This window comes from Leucopleurus acutus (genome assembly GCF_964270905.1).
Source record: "Leucopleurus acutus genome assembly, chromosome: 4".
NCBI classification, from domain to species: domain Eukaryota; kingdom Metazoa; phylum Chordata; class Mammalia; order Artiodactyla; family Delphinidae; genus Leucopleurus; species Leucopleurus acutus.
In genome coordinates this window covers 21,384,146-21,391,278 of record NC_139146.1, presented here as the reverse complement: position 1 = coordinate 21,391,278, position 7,133 = coordinate 21,384,146, and the positions used below count along the sequence as shown (strand labels likewise).

General features: G+C 38.7%; 1 pseudogene across 1 annotated transcript; it reads right to left on the bottom strand.

The window, feature by feature from the left end:
• Positions 1 to 5,825: 5,825 nt before the first annotated feature.
• Positions 5,826 to 6,924, bottom strand: LOC309961092 (protein LTV1 homolog; annotated as a pseudogene). Its single transcript has 2 exons — positions 6,919 to 6,924; positions 5,826 to 6,557 (listed from the first exon to the last, which is right to left on the bottom strand). The product of its transcript is annotated as a protein LTV1 homolog (transcript).
• Between the last annotated feature and the right edge of the window lie 209 nt (positions 6,925 to 7,133).

Sequence of the window (7,133 nt, the reverse complement as noted above, 5' to 3'; positions counted from 1 at the left end):
TTTGTAATATAGTTTGACAATAACTTTTTCTTTTCTCTTGAAAATATGTAAAACCTGTAGGGGCAAATACCCCGTTCTTTCCTTGGCACTGCTTATTTGTCCATACTGTTGAAATAAACCACTCAGTGGAAGGTATACTTTAATGACTGTAAACTCTAAGGAGTACGTTAAAGCATCCCAGGAATGACCCAAAATAACAAACAGTAAACATGGTAAACATAAATTGTATCTATCCAGGATTTCTCAACCCTTTTACACTATGAAAAATTATTGAAGGCCCCCAGAGAGCTTTTGTTTATGTAGCTTATATCTATGAGTATTTATCATATTAGATATTAAATCTGAGAAATCTTTGAAATATTTATTAATTCACTTAAAATAATAATGAATACCAATTACGTATTAAAATACATAATATAGATTTTTCAGAATCACAACAAGAAGTAGTGAAAAGTGGCACTGTTTTACATTTTTGTAAATGTCTTTAATATATGCCTTAATAGAAGACAGCTGGATTCTTTTATCTGCTTCTGCATTCAATTTGTTGCAATATGGTATTTAGGTTGAAGTATATGAAGAAAACTTGGCTTCATGCAAATATGTAGTTGGAAAGAGGATAATTTTAATAACTTTTTCAGCTAATTGTGGCTATTCTTCTTTAATATTACACCAAATGTCAACAAGTAATAGTTTGTTAGAGACTAGTTGCAATGTGAAATCTGAAACCACATCAATAAACTTTTGATACTTTTGAGCTTGGCCTATTTCTCAAGGAAGGTTTCTGAAAGAAGTCTGACTTTTGATTTTAAAAATAATGAAGTATAATATTCCAATAATAATAAAACAATCCCAAGAGAATTCCAAGGATATTTTAACGATTAATTTGCATCCAAGTGTTTTCTAAAACATCTGAGCACCACTCAAATCTCTGAGCTTGATTTCTTAATTCTTGGATACATCAACTTTAAAGTTTACTATTTGTTGCATAGATGAGGTCTTAAAGCCTTTGCTTTTCATCTCTTTGGAGGTAACTTTACATATATGAATTCATCAGATGTGAGCAGTGTAGGAATACAGTAAAGGCATGATCAGTGTTTGCTGGCATGGTATTCTACTGTTGCAGAGCTCTGTCCTCACTGTAAGTATGAACAAAAGTATTTCCAAACAAAACCTTTGCTTGAGCCCTGAGAACCAAAATATTGATTTCCAAAAGAAAATATTTGTTTCAATTGTGACAAATATTTTTATGGCAGAAATTGAAGGCAAAATACACATTTTGCATTATGACACTCATATGTCAGGTCTTATTAAAAGTAATTTAGAATGTTCCTACACATTGCTTTTGATGATGTCTCTTTTCTTTGTAAACATTTGTACAAAATGTCTCAACAAGGAACCTATTATAAAAACTTCTTAAAGTCCTCCTTCCTTCAAAATGAGGTCTAGTTGACTTCATTAGGAAATGTGGATGACATGTTCTTTTTTTAATGGCAAAAACAATGATGTCACTCTTTACAAACAAGTCCAATAACAATGCTAGAGAATTCCTGCAGATGTGGCTATCAAATATATTCAAGATTCCAAGGAAACCATCCTTTATCCTCCCTACTCTCCCAGAATAGATCAGATTCTCCTAATGTGCACTCTCATTCCTACAATCTTGGATTTCCCCATATTGCACTCATTGCAGTTGCTAATTACTTCTTTGCACAATCAGTTGATAATAACTGCTTCTCTCACTATACTGTTAGCTCCAAGAAGGAAAGGTCTGAGCCAGATTTTCCATCTCATCCCCAGGACCTCCAGCACAGTCTTTGGCATGCGATGGGAACTCTTTAAGAGTTGCAGAATCTATGATAGAATACTTCGGAGCATTTAATGCACTTTGGAGTCCCCAGAGTATTTTCCTATACCTTTTATATTTCGGGATTCTTCATCCTTCTTGAAATTGGCTTTTGTGATAAATCTGCGTTCTCGTTTCTTTCTCACCTCCTTGATTGTTCCATTTTTGTCTTCCTTCATGGCTTTTGTTTTAATTTCTAGTTCTTTAAGGCAAGCATGAAGTTCTGTCTTGCCCTTTACTATTGTTCTCTTTTATACACTTTCTCTCAGTTACCCATAACCTCTGAGATTCTCAAATCTAAATCCCTAATCCCAATCTCTCCCTCAAACCATGGTTTTGCATCTTCCAGGTAGTCTCTCTACATTTCCAACCAGATATTCATCTTTAAAGCCAATAGATCTCTGACTAAATTCATCATCTTTCATCCTACCTCAATTGTCTCCTGTGCTTCTCTGCGTCCCGGCAGTTATGTTTGTGCCGCCTTTATCTTTGCTTTCACTGAGTCCTGTCAGGTCTCTATCTCACTCAGGGTCCATGTTTTCATCCCAGTTACCATCACATTAGCTCACACCTTGGCTTTCTCATGTCTGTCCTGTTGTGATAGCATTTATACTCCCCCTTCTCTTTGCTGGTTCTTTTGGTTTTAATACATCTTGTATACTGGTATGAGAGTAACTTTTCCCACAGAATTTTTCTCTTAAAAACTTTCATTCAATTAATAATTTGAACATTGCCTGGGCATTTGATGGTATTAAGGAATTCTAAAATAAATAAATTTATTTATTTATTTATGGCTGTGTTGGGTGTTCGTTGCTGCACACTGGCTTTCTCTAGTTGCGGCAAGCCAGGGCTAGTCTTCGTTGCAGTGCACGGGCTTCTCATTGCAGTGGCTTCTCTTGTGAGCATGGACTCTAGGTGCATGGGCTTCAGTAGTTGTGGCATGTGGGCTCAGCAATTGTGGCTTTTGGGCTCTGGAGCACAGGCTCAGTAGTTGTGGTGCATGGGCTTAGTTGCTCTGAGGCATGTGGGATCTTCCCAGACCAGGGCTCAAACCCATGTGCCCTGCAGTGGCAGGCAGATTCTTAACCACTCCGCCACCAGTGAAGTCCCAAGGAATTATTATTTTTAGATCTGATAGTGGTTTTGAGGTTGTATTAGAAAGGGAAAGAGGCCCTTATCTTTTATGCATATATACTGAAGTATTTATGAATAATTGATATGATACTTGGATTTGATTCAACTCATATGGAGTGAGAAAACATGGATGGGAGTGTAGATAGATAGGCCAGAGTTGATGCTTACTCAGACTAGTTGATGGGCACATGGAGGTTCACTTTACTGTTCCTTATAATCTTATATATGTTTGAAATTTTGCATAATAAAAATTATTTTAAGTCAACTCTTTAGTTCTTTAAGTGCTCGTAAAATAAAGTCCAAACTCTTTATTTAGGACTAGAAAGCCACAAGCCAATCCCAGTCTATCCTCCCAGTGTCATTGGCCGGTGCCTCCCACATATATCCTTTGCTCACGTGGCAGATTAGCAGACTCTTCGTTGTGTGTGTGACTGTCTTTCCCCAATCCTCTGCATTCCTGTACACTTCTTACCATGAGCACCTTGGCTGCAGGATTGCCTTTAGTCTAGGTATAAGGTAGTTTGCAAGAGCTGTACATCGCTGTAAAGCCATCAACCAATGACAAAGAGGGTTGGTGATTAAATTCCCCAGCTGTTTTCTCTTTTGGGTGGATCCCCCAGAAGTCTCCAATGGACTTGAGTTCCAGTTGCCCACTCTGGTATCTTACTGTTGAACACATTAGTATTGCTTTCCTTCCCTTCTTGGTCTCACCTCTCCACTTCTGTACTGGATCAGTTGCATCGAGTCCTAGTTTCAGGCTCTCCTGGGGGGTCGCCAATCTCACCCAGCTGTTAACTCATCCTTGTCTGGTTCTGTGCCTTTGTTCAAGCCACGCTCTTGGCCATGCGTGCCCCTCCATACCTATTACTTATATCATTGCCTTTTCTAATCTTGAATTTTAAAACAGTGCTAGTTTTAGAAAACTTTGAATATATAAACATTACAGAGAAAACAAAAAACATTCATGGTTACAACACCCCACAGATGGACATTTTCTTTAGTCTTTTTCTGTGTGTGTGTCTGCAATCATCTGACCATTTTCCTGGGGCTTGAAGATCCACTTCCAGGATGGCTCACTCACATGGTTCTTGGCAGGATCTCTTGGTTCCTCACTGACTTTGGCAGAAGGTTTTGGTTCCTTGCATATTGGCCTAAAAGGGCATCCTGAGTGTTCACACGACATGGCAGCTGGTTTCAGCAGGGAACGTGATTTAAGAGAGAGAGCAAGAAGAAAGTTACAATATCTTATTATGACTTACCCTTGAAAGTAACCTACCACTTCTGCCTTATTCCACTGGTCACACCAACGAACCCAGATACAAAGTAGGAGGAAACTGTATAGGGGCGTGAATATTATGAGGCTGGGAACATTGAGGGCATCTTTGAAGCTGGCTAGCAGAGCTAGTTTGTAATCTGGAGCTGCTTTGGGGGTTTTCAAAAACTGCCGTTAGGGCATACCTTTTTTTATGTCTTTCTAGCCTGGCCTCTGAAGAGAATCATTTCATGTCCCTTTTCACTGTGTCTCACCTGCCTCTTTAAGATCTCAGACTTTCTTCTAGTTCTATTTTAATGATACTATTTTTCTTTGTTTGTTACTATTCTGAAAATTTTCCAATTCTGCGAATAAGACTCAGGCATCTTTTTCAAACCACTCCCATTTCTTCCTAATTTATATATTTTTAAATATTTATTTATTTATTTAATTTGGGGCTGTGTTGGATCCCAGCTGCGGCATGCAGGCTCTTCGTTGCGGTGCACAGGCTTCTCTCTCTAGTTGTGGCATGCAGGCTCTAGAGTGCATGGGCTCTGCAGTTGCAGCACAGGCTCTCTAGTTGTGGCTTGCATGCTCAGTAGGCGTGGTGCACGTGCTTAGTTGCCCCACAGCATGTGGGATCCCATTTCTCCATCAGGGATCGAACCCATGTCCCCTGAATTGGAAGGTGGATTCCCAACCACTGGACCACCAGGGAAGTCCCCCATTTCTTCCTAATTTCTAAAGCATATCTGATTTCTAGATTTAGAATGTTCCAGAAACATCCCTGTTAAATCACTTTCTTAGGCTTTGTTGCCTTATTTTCAGGATTGTTTCTTTACCTTAAGAAAAGAAGATGAAATAGTATTTTTATTATAACAGCTTCCTCCATTTTTAGTTGTTCATTGTTAAAATCTATCACTCTTCCCTTGGTGAAATAATAGTTTGGGTCTCATATCTAAAACTACCATCAGAATCTGTGTATTAAAGACACTCTCTGTTACAGTGGTGAGAGGGTGAGTTTTGAGGCCATAGGCAAAGCTGCATGACTCCTAAAGTGAACGCTTTCACAGATTTCTCCTTGGCCCTGAGTATAGTTTAAAGCAGAATAAGAAGGAAAATTATCAGGGCAGCTGAATTACACCTGCCCATTGAGGGCCTGCACTAGGAATTTAAAACTAAGACTCCACCCATTAGTATCATGGCCCTTATGGAACTTTGCTGCCTTTGGATTTAAGTCATGAAGATATTTTCTAATAATTTATCCAAACATTTCACATTCATGAAATTATTTATTTTAGCGATAATGTAAAGTTTATAGCATAACATTAAATTTAATTAAACCTTCAAAACAACGTAAATAGACATTACAATTAAAATAAAACTATGACAGGATGTACATGATGGTCAGCAGGGAAAACTTGTTCTACAATTATTTTATAATTGAGCTATAAAATTAGTTCAAATACTACACTTGTTTTTTCAGTACCTATCAATAACAATTGCAGAGTTTTGTCATTTGAAGATTGTAATTCATGATTGAACATAATGAGGAGTCCTTAATGGGGGATGTGCCTTTTCTTAAATGTCCCATTTTTATAACTCTGGACCCTCAACATTCTTCAAATGCAGCACTCGTTTTCCTGCTCTCGTTTCTTCAGTTTGAAGGCTAATTTGTTAGCTTTCTTCTCTGCTCTCTGTTCCCTGTGCTCTTCTTTTATAACTTGCTTTCTTGCTCTTTTATTTTCTTTGCTTTCATTTTTAGAACGTGGTTGAGTTGATACCTTAAGTAGATCATTGCCATTAATCATCTGCACTTATTAACTTGTTTTGCTGTGAGTCCTTTCCTTGGTAAGCCATTGAGAGGTATTCCTGTCCTATTAAATACTTGGATTTGTTTGGGCTTTGGTTAATATCTGATAAGCTAAGGATGGTTGAATAAATGTGAGCATGTGCTACAAATGAATTCACAATCCCACTTCTCTTTTGCTTCTTCTAGAACTAGAGAAACCATCTCTTCTTCCTCAGACTCATCAATATCATTAACTGGCAGACCTTCATCCTCAAGAGTCTTAAAGTGTATTCAACTTCATACAATTCTCTGCCTTCTCTTTGCATTCGTCATTAAAAACTTCATGTAACCGATTGCTATCTATTGATACATGAATGGAACCCTCCAATTTGGCATTATCTGGCGCTCCAATCTTGTTATCATCTTAATTGCTCATAAAACTTCTCAAACTGCTCATGTAGGGTCAGCTGCTCATTTCTTCTCGCGACTGAGGAAGTAATAGAATTCTCTATGAAGTGACCTTTTATTTCTTCTTCCTAAAAAATTGGCTTCCTATACTTCACGAGGTTTGCACAGGCAGACGAAATCATCTTCATTTGAGAACGGGTTTTAAAAATCATAGTCATCGGGTTTCCCTGGTGGCGCAGTGGTTGAGAGTCCGCCTGCCGATGCAGGGGACACGGGTTCGTGCCCTGGTCCGGGAGGATCCCACATGCTGCGGAGTGGCTGGGCCCGTGAGCCATGGCCACTGAGCCTGCGCGTCGGGAGCCTGTGCTCCGCAACGGGAGAGGCCACAACAGTGAGAGGCCCGCGTACCACAAAAAGAAAAAAAAAAAAAAAATCATAGTCATCATTCCTCCCTATCACTTTCCTTCCCATCCATATCTTTCCACTCACTGCCATTTTCAGCTTTAGATTTCTTTCCATCTATTCCCTCTTCCTCTCTTGTTCCTCATCAGCCTGAAGGATAAAATCATTTTCACGTAGATGCTGGATAACAAAGTCGAAATCATCACCAAGAGCTGCAACAACGTCAAGATCCAAATCCAGTTGAGGACCCAAAATAGCAGCTGTTTTATTTACCAATTCAATACCTTCCTTAAATTCTGATG